Genomic DNA, 20,921 nt, shown 5'->3' with positions numbered 1-20,921 from the left:
TATTAACCACGAGGATCTATCCAAGAGCACCAAGTGCGCCGCAATAAAAATTGGCAATATGTCTAAACAACGTCTAAGTGGCTCATTTGACGATTGCAAGTCTGGTAGATTTCTGTTTTAATGTGTGTTTTTCAACATCTAGAATTGTTTTTCAGATGTTTATCAGAAGTCTAAATGTAGGTCACAGCTGCCTCCTCTCTCATGTCACTGGAGTTGTTACATCTTCTTTTCAACACTCTAACCCAAATTGTCATCTTCACATAAGAAAAAGAACAACAAAAACAAATACAATGTGCAGTTTAGGGCTGCAGAGACTGGTTTTAGCACCAGTGTCCGCTCTACAAGTCCTGGATTCAAATCGTCTCTGTGGCCTTTCTGTAAGAAATTTGAATCTTTTCTCCCCGCATGCGTGGGTTCTCTACTCAATCATCCTACCACAAACCTAAAATAAACATTATGACTTTATTGGCCTCTCTAAATTCTCCCCAGGAATGAGTTTGACCTGAGTTTCTCTGTGTTGTCCCACGATGGATGATTGACAACCCTGTCCAGGGTGTACCCTGCCTCTCACCCGTTTCTAAATATTTTTCTGCTGAATTCGACCATAAAGCTGTGTGTTTAGTGTGCAGAGAACATATAGAGGTGTTTAGGGATTACAATTTTATCAGCCATCATGAAATGAGACACAAGTACAAGGATCTGACTTGCCCCCCAGGCACAAGGATCAGTAGAGTGCTAGCAAAACTTAAGAAAACAACTAGGACTTCATACAAAGCTCCACTCCACGGATGCAACAGTCTGACCAGCTTTGTATCTCACAAAATTGCGATGTGTTAAGCCATTCCCAGGGAATTAATGAAGGACTGTTTGGCAGAGTCTACAGCACCAATTTGCCCTGAGAATAAAAGCGCTCTTACAAACATGTCTCTGTGCACATCATAATAAGACCGATCGATACTGCGAGAATTTGGTCCATCAGAAAACTGACAATATTGACTTGCTTTACTTGGCTCTGGACAAGAGACAAAGACACTGCAGAGCTGTAAGAAGCTCACTGGATGCCAGATTTGGCTTTTGCTGCTTAGATATCCGAAACCGAGTCTGAACAGAGTGGTGATACATACAAACACATATCAAAACTGAGTTTGATATGGGCAAAACATATTTTACACAATTTGTAAAAACATATGAGCATTCAAGTAGTTTATTATTCAACCTTTGACAACAACCAGCTAAAATGCACATTTAAAAGCTCTGGACTAATAAGAGTGATGACAATGAGTGTATGTAAATCTTTGACCGGCATCGTAAGAACTATCATCCATTCCAGCAGTCACAGCTGCAGACACGCTATGATATCACTGCAACCTAACGCAGCCCCTCAGGGTTTAAGATACAATTTGTCAGGATTGTCAGTGGAATCCATCATCATGGTTCTCCCTGGTTAAACAGACTCTTTAGGCTGTAAAAACACACACCGGTTTGCATATCAGATGTGATCTCTGACAAGATAACTCTAAATCACGCTTGTTTGGCTGAGCAGTGTATATTTTTTGTGCAGATCAAGTGTATTCTTTAAACTACATACTACACAAGCCGTACTCAGACACATGGCTGAGCTCAGATCGGCTGCCATCGCTCATCACTTCCTCCCTCATTCAGAGCTTCACAGACACGATGACTTCCTGCCTAACAGACAGTCTTTCTCCAGGGAAGAGGTCTTTGGATTGACAGGGCTGCTCTTTGCATGTGTGCTTTTGTCAATCTACAGCAAACTATGTAGTGGTCCTTCTTTGCCACCTGTGATTACTTTCAAATGTGCCTCTGTCCTCTGCTGCGTACTGCTATCCCGATGCAGAATAATAACCCTACTGACTCTGAAACCCCCATCTCATGATCAAATGCAACAGTCCTGACAACCAAATATCTTCTCGGGAAACACACAACTCCCCCAAAGGTAGGCTGATGTGCTGCGAGTGAGTATGCGGATAGCTATGATCTTGTTCTCTGTCAGACTTCAGTGTGTTTTCACAAGACAAGAGATTGGTGACAAGGCACACAAACACGCTCAGACAAGGAACGGTGTTGGCGAGGAGGTGAATGAGGAATAATAATTAATGGCGACTGTGCAGCAGGACAAAGATGCTCCCTGACGACCAGCATCCTATCCCCCCCCCCTCAAGGGACAGAACAGGGCTTCAATTAACTGACAGGCAGACGTATTAGAATTTCTTTCATGGGCCTTGATGGGCTACTGAGATGCAGGACTATACTGCTTTGAAAGCCAGTGTGGTTTCCCCATCAAACGTGCCCTCTAAAGTCCTTTGATCTGCTTGGTGGTATGTGTCCTTGGAGATATGTGTCTACTTCCTCAAAGCACCTCATTTTCCTGTGCTGAGGTTTAGAACAACAGCAACAGCAGGCTCTGCTGCATTCAGGCTCAGACAACAGAGACACCACCAACGCATTACGGGGACACCAGGAGGTTCGAAGCATGTGCAATGCGAAATATGCAGAATATGAAAATATCTTCTCAGAAGTAATGCATGCGAATAGTTTTTCCATATTTTGTTAATTTAAATCTTAAATGTCAATGGATTTCGCTGAGAATTTATGTGATTTTGTAATTTGAAATAACTCATACTCTTTTTTTCATTCTCATTTTATGTTCCTGGTCATCTGCTGTAAGGTGAATCTCCAATAGGTTTCTAACAGGTTTTTCTCACCGTTTTTAGTTCAATCCATTCTCCCGTTGATTCTGACAAACTTTATTCCCTGTAACATCCAGGTTATAAAAAAAACATACTTGTTGCATGACGATGCCACCACCATGCTTTACTGTATAGATAGTGTCTTTAGGGTGATTTTCTACATTAGTTAACCTCAGTTAACACAAACTTTTATGAAATTAGGTGAAAACATCCACTTTGGTTTCCCTGAATTTTTGCTTTAGGACTTTAACTGCAAGAGGAATGTGTGCAGACAACACTTTTCAGATTTTTATTTGCAAAAATGTTGAAAAGCATCCTTTCAACTTTCTTTTTACCCAGGTTTTGTTTTGGTATAACACATTCATCCCAATGAAATGAGTTGAAGTTTTGGGTTGTAATATGACAAAGTGTGGAAATGTTCAAAGTATGTTTACAGACCCGAAGTTCTGAATCTTTCTTTGGCACAAAGAAGTGTCCTACAGATATAGATACAAATATGAAGATTTTAGACTTTTTATTTTCTTTTACATGTATACTAACTGTGTTAGTGGAAACAAAGCCGATACTTGCGCTTATGTGAACAACTTTGACCAATAAAACCGATTCTGAATCTACGCTATTCACATTCTTGTAGAAAAATTTGAAGATAATTTCTTATCACCTCCTGAGTCTATCAGAGTCTCACAGGGTTTCCAGTTGTTCTCTCTCTTTACATTAGCAGCTTAAAAGATCAATCATTTGCAAGGCCACATCTTCATTTCTGTGACAAATTCCAATCCAGGCTCATTGGATTGGAACAAACAGAAAGTCACAAAATAGAACTGCTGATTTCAGCTGGATTTGTTGTTCTTTTGGCCAAAAAAGAATAACATCTGAGAAAGCTGCCAGTGGATTCTGCAACCCTTTCAGAGAAGAAACACAATCTTCTCATTAATATTTCAAAACATGCAATCATTTTCAATAAACTATTGAAACGTTTCATTTGTTCCAGTAACTTAATTATGTAACTACATTTAGGGAGAAAGCAAAGTAGTCTTGTTGCCTGTTGACCCCCCCACCCTGCCCTTGATGCCAGTTCTGACTTTTCCTTGAACTGCTGGATCATTTTCCCATGCAGGATGCTGCCCGCCTGTGAAACGTTGTCCAGGTTTCACTTCCCCTAGCAAGAACCATCAGACCCCCCCAGACGCAGCAGTTAGGTAAACTGTTTACATTTGACTACCCAGAACTGGATCACTGCCAGTCACACCTGGAAGGAGGCCCACATCGACCAACTTACAGGACAGACCTCTGGACCTCATGTAGAGAGGGCTACCTATGCTCTGGTCTGAAGTGTCAATTTGCCCATGTTGTGCTAATTTTGTTTCCTCTAAATGGAGAAATAAAACATTTTAACTCGTAAACAGATTACTAGAAAACTCCCAAACATAAATTCCTTTGTCAGTATAATGTGAATAATATTGTGTTAACTCATGATGGCTTCCATGAATACAATCTGCTGCTTAAAATCAAAGCAGTAAATCCTCCTCTGGCTCACAGGTGCTCTGCAGTTCGTGACTGCCAGAGTCCCACGGAGGATATCATCGCTAACTTGTCTTTAAAGACTCGCTACTTCTCCTTCGTCTTCCACTGCCGCGGCAGGTTTCAGGCACACTTTTCGTTAATGTACTTGCAAGTAAAAAACCCTGACATATTCAGCAAGCATGATGCAAGTCTGAGATAGAGAGAAATCCTGCTGCTCACAGGGAATTCTTCAGAAGCATAAAAAAAACAAAACAAGTGAAGGATAAAGAGAGAATATACTGCGAGTTCTTTGTAACTGAAGAATAAATGAATTCAGAGACTTAAACACAGATAGAGAAGCATATCATTCCATACTCAGGGTGAAATGCAAAATTGGCACAAGCTGCACGAAAATGTAATTGTTTTTGTTTAAAATTATTATTTTAGCGGACGATTTCTTTGGGTAATGCCCCAAATTTGTGAACTTTATAAATCGGGCAGGATTTGTCACTCGATGAATCAGGAAGAGAAGATTTGTGTCACGCAGTAAGAAGTGCGCGGTACAGATTCAGCAGTAAAGTGGTTTGTTGTAATGGAGATGAGCCAAAGGAAAATATTGTCTGGTTCTAAGGGTTTGGGTATGGATGAAGAACTAAAACTGTTCACCCAAGTCTTTCAACTTTAAAGAGATAGTTCAGGTTCTTCATTTTTCAAAGTAGGTGTTTGTGGTTCAGCTATGAGCAGTTCCTGTCTTGCCTGTGGGAAACTTTACTTCCAAATGCATTTATGTAAAGACAAACCCGGAAAAAACATGCCATGTGATTATCCGTTACAGCATTTATTCCCAATACTTTTGTTTAAAAAAGTGGTTCTGAAAGAGCTCTAGAGACATACAGTATTTACAGTGCTTTGAAAGGTATTAAAATCCTTCAGCGTTTTCAAATCAGCATATTTTATCAGAATTTTATGACTGCAAAACATTAAAAATCTCGGTAGCAAAAAACATGCATGGATTTGACAATTTTTACAACAAAACATCTGAAAAAGTGTTGCATGCTGTAGGATTACGCTCTTTTGAGTGTACTTTGTAGAACCACATTTAATTGCAGCTATGGTCTTTTGGGTTATAGCTAAGCCCAAAAGATTTTAGAAATAAAAAATAGCTTAAAAGTAATCTTTTAATGTTAGCAATATGTTCCTTTTGACTGAAAGTATTGCTAACTTTTTTGAGCTGCATAGCCAGAGCCCAGAATTGAATCTGACAAGAGAATCCATCGAGGGAACTCAAGAGTAGGGTGTTAGCAAGAAGGCCTTTCCACCAAAATAGAAAGACCTGGACCTCATCACTAATGTTACAACGTCAAAAAGCAGTGGGGGAAAAAAACCGCAATCATAGAGAAACAAGAAATATGTCATATTCAGGGTTTTGTACATTATTTATTAAACTTTCTAGGCATTTGAGAACAAACTATAAACAATGAACTTCCCTCAATAGTATTTTTATGTTATCTTGTGCAGTATATTATTTTTGTTATTACTATTTTTTCACACATATCTCAATGTTTGCTGTTTCACCTGAATTTTCCCAGCTTGAGACAACAAAGGATATTTCTATTCCATTATTATCTGTAGGTTCAACACTTTTTTTTTTCTGGTTTCTGATTTTTGTGGTTATTTCACTGCCTTTGTAGCATTTAGACCATTTCAAAATTTCCAACTCTTATTATTGTCCAACAATGAATAGGTTGTACTAGTATAACTCTGTACTGCCTTCTTTACTGTATTTGCAAGATAGTCCAAAAATATCAGTTTTAATAATTTTTTGGTATTTTAGAGCCATTTTAAGAATCGTGGATCCAGTTCATCCTAAATTTCAGGTTGTCTACAGACAAACAGGTAACAAAATTGCCCACTTTGGGTTTTCAAATGCGTGAAAACAGTAAAAAGAAAACAACAACAAAAATATTGAAATCAAGATTTGATTTAGTGAACGGAAGATAAAACAGGCCAGTATTAAAATATGGTGAATTTTTCATGAGGTAATTGAAGTCTGCTGAGTAACAGAGTGCAATTTGCTACAATAACTTCATCAATGAATTACTGTTTGTTTTGTCAGTATTGATAAATTAAAAAATAAAAAAATATCACAGGCACATTTAAGGCACAAGCTTGGCTCAGCCTTCTACTCTTCTTCATTAGCGACAGAAGCACAAAAGGGAAACATTTTCTGTGGCAGAAATTAGCAGAGGATGAGAAAAACACAGAGAGACGGAGCGCGAGAGCTAGAAAGAAATAAAGTGAATCCATTGCCAAAAAAACCAGCATGTCCTGCAGTGACATGTATACTGAATACCAATCAGGGGTAACGGGGCTTGGCGGTCCAGGCGCAGCACTCATTTCCAATGCACACGCTGTAGCTCAATCAGACGGGCCCTGGCAGATAAAAAGGGATCGCTTGCCTGGCTCTCAGAATATTAGCTAATGCCACATTTGCAAGTCTTCAAGAGCAAAGAGGGACTGGGTGGGGGTGGGATGGGCAATAAGAGGGAGATGAGGGAGATAAGAAGCGATGGAGAAAAAGTGTTACAAGTAAAGAAGAAAAAGAAGATAGGAAAAGTAAAAAAAAAAAAAAAATGTTCTCCGTTTGGTGCAGCTGGAAAAAAAAAGAGAGATTATTTCTCGCAATAAAATGCTGTGAATGGCTTTGTAGTTCACAACTGATGGAAGTGATGCCTGGATGGGGATTACTCTCTTTTCATCATAAAGCCCCATCTGGTATACTAGCAAGACCACGTCTGCCCAGGCCTCTCGCCCTTTTAAAGTGCAGTCTTGGGTTACACATCAATCCAGTCCTGCTGCAGCTGTGCTGGGAAAAGACGGCAGGTCCAAGCTTTTGCACACACACGGCGACGTGCTAACATGCACACACACACAAAAAGAAACGCTCGTCAATTACAGCGCGCGTTCAAATGCAACCGGACAGATGGGTATTCAGGGAGGCAGGAAGATGCACAGACACGTGTAAAAACACGCTGTCGACCTTCGTTCCGTGTGCCAAGTTACCACAGAAACAATGGTGAAACGCGCAAAAAAAAAAGAAGTGCTTTTGAAGCAGGCCTATTTCCAACTTGAAAGAGTCAGCCGTAATTAAAACCAATGGGCAGCAATGCGAGATAAATGAATAGCAGAACATTCACCAGACCCCTCCTCATCTTTTAACTAAACCACTGGTCCGGTGGCTGGCAGATGTTCTGGCTCCATTTGATGTGCGCTTCTGCATTCCCATGTGTTTCTACACACACTTCTTTGAGTCTGCGTGTTTCCCCCTGATTGGCAGGACGTTATTGTTTTATTTCCCCCTCCACTTCATCTCGAGAGATCAATCATGGCTGTACTAACAGTCGTAAACCTACCGTTGGCCCCGGTGCTTATGAGGCTTCGATTTGACTCTGCTTAAGTGAAATGGTTAAAACTAAACCCAAACTGACAAGAGCGTGTTGGGATCAAATCACCTTTAAATACACATGTTTATACTCATTAAATATAGCACTAAAGCAGAACTCTGCCATCCTGAAGCACATTCTGAAAACAGACGTGTACTCTGGTCACATATAAAAAGTAAGGCAAACATATTATAGATGCCAAAGAAAATCTATACTTTACTGATGTTTACACAGCATTACTTTCGGCATTATGTTACAGTGAGCAAAATCTCCTTAGATGTCGCATCTCAGTACATTTCACACAGGAAGACCATGTTTAATTTATAGCCTACTGCATATGTGGCCTCCACATATGGTTCTTAAAGTGTTTATGATTGAAGTTGTTTTAATAGAGTACATACCAGTTTTGTCTTGCTCCCGCTGACTGTCTTGTAGTGTGAGCCTAAAATAACTAAGAAGCAACAAGAGAACTTTTGTCACGCAGGTAAGAAATTAACTGCAGATAACCTTTTAACAGACCTCAAATCAAGGTAACGCCTGACAGAAGAGTAAGGCTGTGCAGAAATCAATAAAATATGTTTAATTTAACCTATAATAATAGCTATGCTTTTCATATCTCTTCACTTTCATGTCAGGCAGCCAGTCTTAATGGAACCAAATTACATGTCTGGTTTTCAGAATGGGTTTTCACATGACAATCATTGAACTGAAGCCTGCTTTGTTGATGGGACCTTTAGATAAGCCCTTGGATTCATCGGATCTAGATTTGTAATTGGCAAAGACTTCTGCTTTCAGTCTCTAACTTAAAGTAATACAGTTTAAAAATCATAAAAAACATTAACCCAAACTGATAAAAACTTGTGCTTGACAAACGCAATTCCTTTTAGATCTGGACGTGTCACACGTTCAGCTCTGTACAGGATGACCATGACATCTTTGTTCTTGGCCTTTTATTTCATCCTCTAAAACAAGCTAATCCGCACTTTTAATCAATGAAAGCCTCATAAACTTTATCTACAGAAGGTAAGACAATAGGTGCTTATAAAACTTTTGAAGGAAGAAGCCGTTCAAATGCAACAAAGTAGTATTAAAACTGAGTTTGGTCTCGAAGAATAATGAAAATTCATCCCCATCCACTCTCATTTCATAAGTTTTTTAAAGGAGATTCAACTGATGGGTCATATTCCTCGAGCAGATGTACAATTATTCTTTTTAGAAGAGACATCTGCCTTAAAGCGACAAATGATATTAGAAGTCACACATTAAAGTGAAGGACGTGATTTACTTTCTGACTTTCTGGACCTTTAATTCCCCTCGTCTAAATTGGCCAGGCAGGACGCTTCTTCATCTTTAGACCGTGTCATCCTCACATTTCAGCACATCACGGGAAGAAAGGCCAGCCCCATTGTTATCTCGCGATCTGCCTATTCCTGCTTATTCCTATGCTAGGACAGGAACAAAGAGGATAATATTACGACTGGACTGAGATAAATTGAACTTAATTTCACTGGAATTAAAGAAGCGCCTGATGGTTTTGAAAAGAGAAGCGATAATGAGGAATTCAATTTGATTAGTTTGCCGTTAAAGATAGTCTGACCGGTTTGTGGGAAAGCATTGACGGAGCTTCTCTTTCAGTGTTTGAAATTTATGAACGGATAACGTGAACTAGAGAGACGAAGAGATGGGTTGGGTTAATGTTATGACTCTACTGAAAATTGTGCTGTTAACAAATTGGTGGGTCTCAGCTGTTTTCCACCGCTTCAGCCTCCAGGTATGTTCGCCTGCCTGTCTCCGGCTTTATTGTAGTGCTTCTTTCAATGTCGGACTCTCAGTTAAATCTGGACAGCCCAAATGACAACGCTACTGGCAAGAGAGAGGCGGCTGACGGACGAGGAGAGAATAAAGGGAGCCTAAATCAGCCCCCCATCCGCTTCCCCACCACTTCTCCCCACTGTCAGCCGGTCTGGACAGCCCCGAGGAGATCAAACCTGTTTGTAATCCCGCTCTTCCTCTTCATGTCTGTGTGTTTACAACCTGACCATATTTCTGCTGCAGCTCAGTCTGTGGTCTACGTCTGTCTCCATTAGATCAAATGTAGGAAGGTGGGGGAAGAAATGGGATGCATTCATTGTCCTTGGCTGACAAGTTTCTCGTAGTGCTTTTGTTTAATCCGCGCTGACAAATGACGGGCAATTAATTTGTGCAAACCGCTCCTCCTCAATCTCCGCATGGTCACAATAGACGTCTTGAGCCTGAGGTCTGAGCGGATTGTGAAGTGTTTGTTATGTGACGCTCATCGGACAGTTTATGCTTCGTTGTCAGGAGAAAGGTCGGCTAACTGACTAGGATAGCATTTTTATGCCCATCGGTGGATCACAGGATCAGAATCTGCTGGGTTGCTGTGCAGGAGGAAAACAACCTTTTGGGTGCAACTCTGGAACATCTTCAATGGAAACCGTATGACTTTAAATGGGTAACCACCGGGTGGTCCAATAAGCCGTATGATGACATTTACTGACACGTGTCTCTAGCAATTAATTTCAACTCCTTGAAACATCAACTTTTACACCCTCTCTTTTGGGATGTTTCAAGCTGTGATTTATCTGGAACTCAGAGAAATTTGATCAAAAGATGACATAAATGAATTCCAAGCAAGTTGCCACGGGTTTCCCAAGGGCCTCTGTGGTTATCTCAATTAAACCGATCCTGTTAAAACTTCAGATCTTTTCAAGAAAGAAAGGGGAAAAAAGACTACATTACAAAACACACCATTAAGGGCTAATAAGTTCTGTACAAACATTCTTCATAAATCCTGTTTTCTGCTGATGTCAACCCAAACCTCACAGTCAGAAGTAAACAGGATGCTGTAGCGCTCACCACATCCTATCCCAGTCATCTGCCTTACTAAAGCAGAAAAAAGAAAACATATCTCTGTCATGCTTTTAATTTACAAACCCTCTTGCTCTGCAAACAATCTAACACCGCAAACTCTCCACAACTCTTTTGGTCTGTAACTTCAAAGAAATAGGGAAATCCCTTTTCACCAACTCAGAATTGACAAATAAGCATGACTGAATGAATAAGCAACATTTTGCTTGGTTTGCTGGTTTCATGTCCACATTTGCTAAAAAAAAAAGATTGTTTCTTGAGCAAAACAGCAGCCATATTACCAGACCAGACGAGAAAAGACCAAACAAGGGGAAAAAACAATCTATGTACCGTATTTTCCGCACTATAAGGCGCACCATCAATGAATGGCTTATTTTCAAACTTTTTTCATATATAAGGCGAACTGCATTAAAAGGCGCATAGAATAGTCGCTACAGTTAGGGTTGCCACCCGTCCCGTATTGAACCTATACGGGACGCGATTTGTTCCGTACTCTACAAATGTGGATGTTTAATAACAAAAGCAGTGGTCCCCAAGGACTTTATATAGTAGGCTGCCCCAGTCATTGTTTCACTCACGGTCTTGGTGTTGCGATATTGTGCCCAACTGCTTTCTGGGTAACACAGACCAACCAACACGCTGCCGCCGCAGTCTCTCTCTCTCAATTGTATTATTTAAGTATGTTTTTAATACATAGTTCAGCATATTTAAATATGCTTAGTGGCTATAACAATAGAATAGGAATGGAATATTCTGATATTGATGTATGATGAGCATATTAAAAAGCACACAGCCGTTCATAATTTATTAAATAAATTATTTAGTAATATCAATACATATTTATATAACTATACAAACACAAATAAATAATGATTAATGGCACAAATAAATAATGATTAATACTAAATGATATATATTGGATACATGTTTATATGTATGTATGTATGTATATACATATGTTTTTCAGCTGACGAATTCTAGCTTCAGAGAGATTCAGCAGCGGAGATTGAGTCCAAAATCCGATGTGAGATTCATCCGTGCTGCAGTGAATCTGTCTCTCTTTATAGATGTCTCCCTCTTCTTCCTCACATCGTGTCTCTAGGAAACTTTCAAAACAAAAACGGAAGATTTGGGATGTATCTTACTAGTGAAATAATTACATATAAATAATAGTCTTTACCACCTGTGTAAACTTTGCTGGTGAATGTTATAACACATAAGTTTTATAATATGCGTTGTATTGTTTCATTTCTAATATAGGCTCTTGTGTCAGATAATCTAAGTCAATGTTAGAGAATAATTATTTTTTTAGATTTACGGAATCTCAGTTAGCCTTCATAGCGGGGCTGAACCCCGTATTACACCAAGCACTGTAGCTAATATTAGCTGGTATCTTGCTGGTAGACATAAATACAGTAAAGCAATATTCTAATCACAACATATACACAATAATATGTCCATCTTACTTGTGAAATGTTGTTTATGGAGCCCTCACATCAATAGTCCATCGATCAGAACAACAATATCCCTCAGTGTTGAGGCATCTTCTGCTGTTTTGATTSAGCAAAGTAGGAGGGTATACCGCTCCAAGATGGCCACCGTATTTCCTGCGCCGGAGCAGCCAATGCYGGGTCTACTCTTATATTATGTCTATGGGTAGATAGGTCAGTCAAACTTTATTAATAAACCAGCGTTCTGGCAACTATCCCAGCATGCACCGCGCGCTTCTTATACGGGCGAAAATGAAGTCGGCGGGTGCTTACCTTAGTTGCTAGACCTGTTGTGGCTCAATATTGGTCCATATATAAGGCGCACCGGATTATAAGGCGCACTGTCGGCTTTTGAGGAAATTGAAGGTTTTTAGGTGCGCCTTATAGTGCGGAAAATACGGTATTATTTTTTGTCCATTTTGTGCTCCCAAATTTACAAACAGCAACTGAACCCACTATACCCATCTTGGCCATGATTAGTCTGATTTCCCCATGCTGTAGGCAGTGCTGAGTTGCTCTACAAATGACATAAAAGCCCAGTAATCAGCTTGTAGGGCGAATCCAGTTTCCCATTATTAAGCTGAGGCAGAAATTATCTGTTACAGCCAAATGTCTTTGCTGTCTGATATTCAACAATGACTTTAGAACTCTTTCACTTGTGCAGAAATCACAATTCATTGGGATGAAAAAATATTGTTGAGAAGGAGGAAACAAAGCTGCAAAAACCACTCCGTTACAAAAAACCTGATTTCTTTATTACCTTAAGGCAATTACAACTAATTTATTTTCAACTAATTTTAGATGTCTCTCTGCTTCAGCACACCTGGCTCCAATAATAGATCATTAGCAAAGCGTTGCAGCTTTGTATTAGCAAAGACTGTATGCTAGTGAGGCAGCTTTGCAAAAAGGGATACATATGAAAGTTGCAGGACTCTGGCTCTCGAGGAGTGTAGTTTGAGACTACTGATCTAAACAGATATCAGTACTGAATTTCTTGTTTTTTAATAGTTATCTTGCATTAACAGCATAGAAAAATATATGCTACGAGCCTGGTAAAAACCAGCCCCCTGCCCAATGCTTTGCTTCGTACAGAGACTCCGGGCTCTCAGCTAATGAGAAATAATTGCTTGCTGGAGGAGTGGACTTTGTTGAAGTTTTAAATTTTACCCAAGGGTTGATATTTGCCCCTTCACATATGTAAATTATGCTATGAAGCTTACCGAAAATCACCTGTGCCGTAAACAATTATCCACCACTGTGAAGAGAGAAATGCAGAGCCGAACGATACAGCAGTTAATGATAATTAAATATTTGGAAGCATGTCCAACATTCACTGAATGGGTTAAATCACTTCCTATGCTGCCATTGCTAAAGCTACAGGCAGACTACAATTCTAAAACAGAGCAGAAAATTGACATCGTCGTTCGCAACTTCTCCTTCTGTTCACTGATTGGCTCAGTAGGTATTCTACCAGAGGAATCCAGTTCAGTGGGAGAAAGCCCAGACTGTGCAGTGAGGGAAGATTTGAATCGAGCAGAATTGCGCAGGAAGGCAATGGTCAGGCTAATGCACCATATACATATGCTAATAATATTAAAAATATGGAGCCACCAATATTTGTCTTTTTAAAAGGTGCCTAAGACTGTTAGTAACTACACTATTACAGTATGTTACACAAGGTCTCCACATTATCAAAACCATATTATCAAATGTGGGTTCCGATTCAAGTCTGAAGCGTTCTTTAAACTAGGGTTGAGACTGTAATTAATTAATTACATAGATTTTAATCATTGAACATTTTTAAGCAATTAAGCCCTTTTTATACACACTAGAGTCCCAAGCCAGAACTCTTGCATTGTGTTTATGTTACGTATGTGAATCTAACATAAAACATTATAACAAGTGACGTCTGAATACTACAAAAATGGGTGATAAAACTACTACTTTTGACCCATTGAGGGTTAAGTTTTTACTTCAAATGATGCAGGAAAAGACTACTGTTGTCTGCAAGTTGTGCAAAAAAAAAGAGTTAACCTATCACCAAATCAAACCTAAAATGTCTTCATGCAAGCACCAATGTCCATAATGCTAATGTCAGCTTCCACAATCCACATTTGTAAAGAAGTATTTTTTTTCAAAGAAGCTACATGAACTATCAGGGGTTCCTGGAACACTTCTAAGTGCAATGGGGATAATGGCACTTTGCACCAAACTGATCTCCCTACTATTTTAACCAACATATCACCCTAGAGTCGTCCCGCTTGGATACCTCTCTTGCTTTTCCTCTAAGATTTGTAAAAGTATTCAAGTGTCGTGAAGATTTCAAAGAAGCAAACATGATGACATCCAGCAAGGAGTTGCCAGCAAGGAGTTGCCATGCTGACAACCTAAATTTCATTCTTGAATTTAAAGAGTCAAACAAACAAACCAGGGTCAATCTGTCCATAGGTGTCCAACAGGGAGCCCATGATAGAGGGACTGGAGTTGAGAAGGGTGGGTCAAAAGAGAGTGTTTAAATCAATATCATCTCCATTACAGGGACAAGATGATGTCTGCAGAAAAAGAACAGCAGTTGTGGTCTGCTATAGTTTGATAGGCTCAAATGAAATGCCTTAACGGGCAATGACCGTAATGGCTGCCTGGAGAGCAAAGAGCGCACTCTCCTCTCCAAGCCTTCCATCTTTTTAGAGCTTAGAACAACTTCAGTTTGTCTTTTTGGTCAACCAGAGACACAGTGAATGGAAAAATCATCCCTGCTGCTTGAAATAAAAGGCCAAAATAAAACAAACGCCAGGAGAGTTTCACCATATTAGCCTCATCTACACTTAGGTCACATCCCGCAGAGAAGTGAATGCAAAATCCCCCTTAAGTTAATTTTATAAGACATATCCTCCCTATGCATTATGACTGCTTTCTCCATGCTGAAGCCTTTGCAGCTGATAGTCAAAAACCACCTGCAGGAGTTATTTAACAATTTCCTGAAGTGCAGCTGGAGCAGTCCTGTAGCTATGTAAAACATCCAGAAACGTCATAAACCCAATTACAAATGCTAAATTTTTTAAGTGCATGCCAACATTAAAAAAATTAAAATAAAAAAATAAAAATTCAATACTTAGCAGAAATGAAAACAAAAGTAGCAGCGCTAATAGCGTCTTACAGAACACAGACCCCCTACCTGGCAGCCCCTGTTTCCACGACCCCCAGCTGTTTGTGGATTGTCGAACCATAGCGGCCCGTTGACAGCCTCCCCCAGATTGCCAATTTGCCGTTGGTGGTCCAAGGTTTCGCCTATCCTCTCTCAGCATTGTGCAACTGGAATAGGTGCGTCCTCCCCTGTTCACGCTGCGGTTGTAGCTCCCCGATCTGATTGGACAGCGCTGAGCGAGACCTCATCAGCAGAACATCCCTGTTGTCATGACAACTTGGCGATTTCCCAACAGGGGTGTGTTGGTAGAAGGGTGGGGTGGCGGGTCACGTTTGCTTTCTTGCCTCCGACTGGCACAAGCAGACATTTTTCATCATCGTTACTTCAGCGCTTGCCGTTTCCCTTTCACAGATCTAGCGGGCTAAGCTAATCTACCCAGCCTGCGATCTTCGAGAATTTGTGGGCCATTCTGCTCTAAACCTATGAGTCTACAGGCAGCTGTCTCACCAGGATTTCTTTGCCCGATGTCTCGCACCACAGGACGCCAAATCAGCTTAAAACGATAACCATAGTCATTATTCTGACACATGAAATTCAAGAGGTGGATCGCAAATTTAGCAATGGCCTTTTAAGTCAAAGCAGTGCAAATGGTTTTCTTTTCCGTTTGGATAAGTGGATAATTATTATTTTAGCCCTTAAGCATGAATGCACACAATCAAAAGTTCTTCCAGATTTGTTTGAGAACGTTGATTTCAGACAACACATTTGAGAACCATATGTCAAGTTTCTATTAGAAAGTGAACATTGAGATTACAACCAAACATCTCACTTCAAACATGAAAAAAAAACATTTAGGGCTAAATTATCAGAACTAACTCACTATTGTGCCAGTTTTGTCATCATGCTAACAACATGCCATTCAGTAATATAAAAAGGGAAACTAAATCCCACAGAATGAGGCTGGAACAGATCAAGGACAACAAAAGAAATAAAGAAGTCGGAGAGGACAGAAAAGAGGGTGAAACCGGGAAGAAAGTAAAAGCAAAGCATTATTCTGTTGTCAACCATGCCATGCACAGCCCAAGCAGATGAATGTTTTGTGGCTGAGACACCCGCTGTGCTGCTAGCCTGCTAGCCCATGATAGCTAGCCTGTTCCCAGGGTTTTCTCCAAATTACCTCCTGCCGAGATGGAGATGATGACCTTGGCTGCTGCTGGAGCTCTCCTCCCCCAACTAGGGAGTGAAAGGCGGATGCAGGACAGAGGGCTCGAGCCTTTGATTACTAATCCCCCAAACATTGTACTCCAGCCGGCACCCTACCTGGCCTTCAAGCTGGAGGCAGCTTGGCGGTGGCCGCTGAAAGCAGGTGATGAATGGGGCATAGCTGCTGGAAGCCAGGCTCCCTGGGTAGCAGGGGAGCTTTGCAGGCCCACAAAGAGGCTCATGCCAGTTTCTGTTGGATTCTCAAAAGTTTTAATAGATTTCAGAAGAAACTAAAAGCACGCATGCTATTAGTGTTTGAGTGTTGATGAGAGGAGGCCGTCTAAAAAAAAAAATGGACATGTAACACAATTGTTAACAATAAAGTAAAGCGAAAGAAAAAAAAGCAGCCAGCATGAACATTACTTTCACTTTCACCAAACCAATAATTATCAAGTTATATGCCAAAACAACAAAGTAATGAACTTAATCACACAAATCTTAATAGAGCGTGGTATGAAGGGCTATAAATATCTTAAAGCGGTAGAATCCTTTTTGTATTGCCTCCGCCCAGCATGTGTTAGGGACTTAAATCCAGTCTAAGGTCATCAATGGTAATTTCAAGTTTTACCATTTTATTTTTTATATTTAGTAACTAAAAGAGCCTTCTGAAGACTTTGGTGAAAACCTCAAAATAGTGTCTATGTAAATCTTTCTGGTGTTCATTGAAAAAGTAAAATTTTTTCCATAAAAAGTCTGTGGGAATAAACTGATAAAAGGAAGGTATTTGTACAAAATTAGCCATAACAAGCAGAAGACGCCAACCAGCAGAAGACACTAACCAGCACAATCACACTGATCACTATGGGCAGTAACGGTGACTCTCAAATTTGTTGACTCAGGTTTTCAAACCGTGACAAGCAATTCAGTGCTCTTACTGAACCTATCTGGATTTTGAAAATAGAAAGTTCAGCGAAATCACAGAAGTAAAAAAAAAAAATGCACAAACCTTCTCATTGTAACATCAGTAGCATTTTGGCAGAGACGGCTGGATGCCAGAATCTTAAGAGTACCGGAGCTGAATTCAATGCCTCTTGTCAGGGGAGCCTGATGTGATTATCGCCCCCTGCTAGGGCAGGGATAGTGAAGTTGTCTCGTGCTGGCAAGGACGCCCAAAACAGCGCTGCGGGATGCCCCTCTCGCCGTCCCTGGTCCGGGAACATTGCAGCAGACGCAACGGGGGTGCAAAACATCCATCATCTTTTGCAAAAGGGTTTGTGTGTTTGTGTGTGGCGTCCGCGCATGTGTGAATTCCAATTTTGTTTTGCAGTGCAACATTGTTGTTCCTCCTCATGCATGGCAGCAAATGGGATACTGCAGACAGACTATGATCACTGATCTATAAACTTGTGTACGAGGTCAAAGCACAGTCGACTGGACACTTCTGGGCTTATTTTTTTTAAATGCGTCTTCCTGGGTGTGTAAAAGAACTCTAAAACAGTCCCTTGAGTATGTACACATTTCTGTTTGCCAGAAAGCGGGTAAAAATCATTGTTTGTGCTGCCTTAGGAATATTCCCCTCCTCGTACTTTCCACTGAGGAGTCTGTTGCTCCGGGCTCATATCGACAGATCCACTGCTGCCTATTGATCTATGAATTTGTACAATGTGATAATAGCAACATGTCTGTTCAAGTTGTGGGTTTGTGATGTGTCTGTTTATTTATTTTTTTAATGTCCTTGACTGTCTTTGTAAAAATAATTTTTGCAAAAGCAGCTAAATGCAAAAGAACATTTAATTAAACAGGTCCTCAAAAATTTCAGTCATCTATATGAAGGCACAGTTTGCTTTAAAGCCACGCAAAAGTTGCAATTTAAGTAGAAATAATGAGTACAAAAAGTTATACATAAATAAAACCCAGAATAGTAAAAGGCCTCGGAATAACGAAACTCTTCCCTAAGGAAATGTTAATGCCTGCTGATTGGAAGATGGGTTTTACATGTGATTTTAAGATGGAACCTGCAGCTCAAGCAGGTGTATGCAACACTGATAGTTAACCCAACTGGTGATGCGTTTCTATGTACTTCGACCACCCCGGTGCAGATCAGGAGAGCTTGCCTTAGTTATCAGGGCATTTCAGTAGTTTTCCCCACATTGTACCACCCAACCCCCCTTTTGCTTTCTGTGCTGTCCCCCTAGAGGCAAAGTGGGTAAAATAAGACTTCAAAGCAACTCCAAAATAGTCCTGACACAAACTCATTTCCTCATGTTACATGATGGGGGCTGGCAGGCTCACTAGACTGCTCCAACTCTGGTATGTCTCAGCCTCCTGCTCTGTGCTACTTCATAACAAGGGGTGGTGACAGGATGCCATTTTGACAGAGTGATTATGGACAGTCTGACACAGACTTAAAAGAAGCATGTTGGAGGTGGGGTGTGGGGTATACAACCATCTATCTGTGGGTCATGGTGCGCTCAGATGAGATGAGGAAATGGGAGCTCATTTAGGGGGATGCTATTAGTAATAACAGGCCACAAGTGAAAGTAAATAAGGATGAAGCCTCAAAGTACGTCAGTTTACTGGTTATACTGCTAATACAGGTTTTGTTAGTTAACATGAAATGACTTTGTACAAATGGCAACTAAAGGGTCAGTTACCAAACAACAAGCAAAAAAAATGCTAGGTCATAGTGAGATCAAACATTTTAGCCTCACACCTTATTATATATATGACACTCAAAATCTCTGAGTAAAAATAGAAGATATTTGGATGCTAATAAGGATGTCTTATTGGGCTAGCAGCATTTTAGGTACTTAGGAGCAGAAAGAAGTTTGACACAGAGAAAAGATGCAGTTAGTTTGTACTGTCTAGTCATTAGATGTCAAGAATGTTGAAGCTGCCATTGCACTGGACCATTTTATAAATGCCTAACTAAAGGGTTATTCCACAGCTTAGAGGGGCAGTATAATGTATTTTCTAGATGCATAGTCCCATTTTATAGCACAATCAAGTAACTGTGCTTCCTTCAGTTTATTATAAAAATCCTACATATCAAAGAATACTTAAAAGAAATTTCACCTTTCAATGTGACGCCTTGAAATTGGACCTCTGTCTATTTAAGAAGTTCTTGCTTTTTTCATTATGCCATTTGCAATTGTTCATAGGAGCATTGCACTATGAGTGTTTTCACACCTGATATTCCAATAGACTCGGTTCGATTTGCTCATTTTCAGCTGGTGCAGTTCACTTTCAAACTGCACTATGTCAAACGATCCAAACGAATTGAAAAACCTGATTTCACCTGTGGTGGCGCTGCACCATACTGAATGAATCAACACAAAACCTCTGAAGAAGACCGGCGCAAGGTCCTTCTCCTCAAAATGTGAACAAAAATGGGGTAGCATCAGAATTTAGCGGTTGAAGGATTTTTTTGATACACATTACAGATTTGGACATTGGCTATTAGCCGTTCCTGCAGGCGCCATTACCACACACTCACTGAGTCACGTCCACAAAACCATACTGCTCCAATGTGGGATAAGCAGGAATCTGTCACAGAAATGTTCGTAGCTCCCTTATTTCTTACCCAATTTCTATAAAATATGATATAAAGCCCTACAAACAGAAAAAGCCTGCGCACACTAATGACCTGGAAATGTGTTCATTTAAATGTTTTCCATCTGTCACGGACATGTCCAATATGTAATGACTCTTTTTTTTAAATTTAGCTTTCATGTTCTCCTCCACTCCCTCTCCTAGCAACACAGTTTTTGTTACGTTACTAAAATGAGCGAAGTTTGTTTATTTTTTCCCCCCTAAAGGAATATAAGCACCTTCAATTCTCGCTTCTATTGATTTCGAGTTAGGAGACGTGAATGCAGCTAGCTAGCTAGCTAGCTTCTTCTCCTCTGTTTCCTAGTAGCCATCGTAGCCTTGCGCCTACAGTCAACCGGGTTATTTGTTTTTTGGGAAGACGTCAGTGTTTCAGAAAGTTTTTTTTTCTCTGGCTGATTGGTTAATTGATTGGTTAATTATTTTTCGTGTGGAAAGGAGAGCCGAGGAGACGCAGAGCCGTGGTCCATATAAGCAGGTAACAGAGTAAGGTAAGCTGTATATTCTTACCTTATCGCAGGTAGCAGCTCATTATGTGAAATTCAGCCCAGTCCAGACTGTAAACCAGCTGACGAGCTTTTTCTTTGTTTTTATGGAGGTTGGGGTTGGCAAACAGCATTGCCACATAGCTCCTCTTCTGCAGTGAAGTATGCAGCCGTGTTTGTCTTCACCTTTACAACTTCAATATTGCTGCATGAGTGATGATGCAGTGACGTTATGCTATGAAATTATTTTCCCGGCCAAGTTTGTTTTTTCTTTCTTTTTTTTTATGCAGGTATGTTTTTGATGATTGAATGACATTATAACATGATACAAAGCTCAAAAAGTATATTTTACATAACATACCCGTTTTAATTGAGTCGGGACTCCATAGCGCGACCTCTAGTCCAAAATCTAGAATACATAAACTGATATAACCTGGACTGAA

At 40.2% G+C, this 20,921-nt stretch overlaps 1 protein-coding gene across 4 annotated transcripts in view; it reads right to left on the bottom strand.

The window, feature by feature from the left end:
* The window catches only part of LOC103463737 (axin-2), a 95,908-nt gene extending 75,238 nt beyond the window's left edge, over positions 1-20,670 (bottom strand). For 2 of the 4 annotated variants that reach the window (XM_017305986.1, XM_017305991.1), the window contains exon 1: positions 15,212-15,343. The gene's annotated coding sequence lies outside the window, so the exon portion shown is untranslated. Of the gene's footprint in view, positions 1-15,211; positions 15,348-20,503 lie in introns of those variants that run through there. The other 2 variants (XR_001776815.1, XM_017305987.1) reach the window with 2 other exon arrangements.
* Between the last annotated feature and the right edge of the window lie 251 nt (positions 20,671-20,921).

This window comes from Poecilia reticulata, linkage group LG1 (assembly GCF_000633615.1).
Source record: "Poecilia reticulata strain Guanapo linkage group LG1, Guppy_female_1.0+MT, whole genome shotgun sequence".
NCBI classification, from domain to species: Eukaryota; Metazoa; Chordata; class Actinopteri; order Cyprinodontiformes; family Poeciliidae; genus Poecilia; species Poecilia reticulata.
This window is presented reverse-complemented; position numbering and strand designations above follow the sequence as displayed.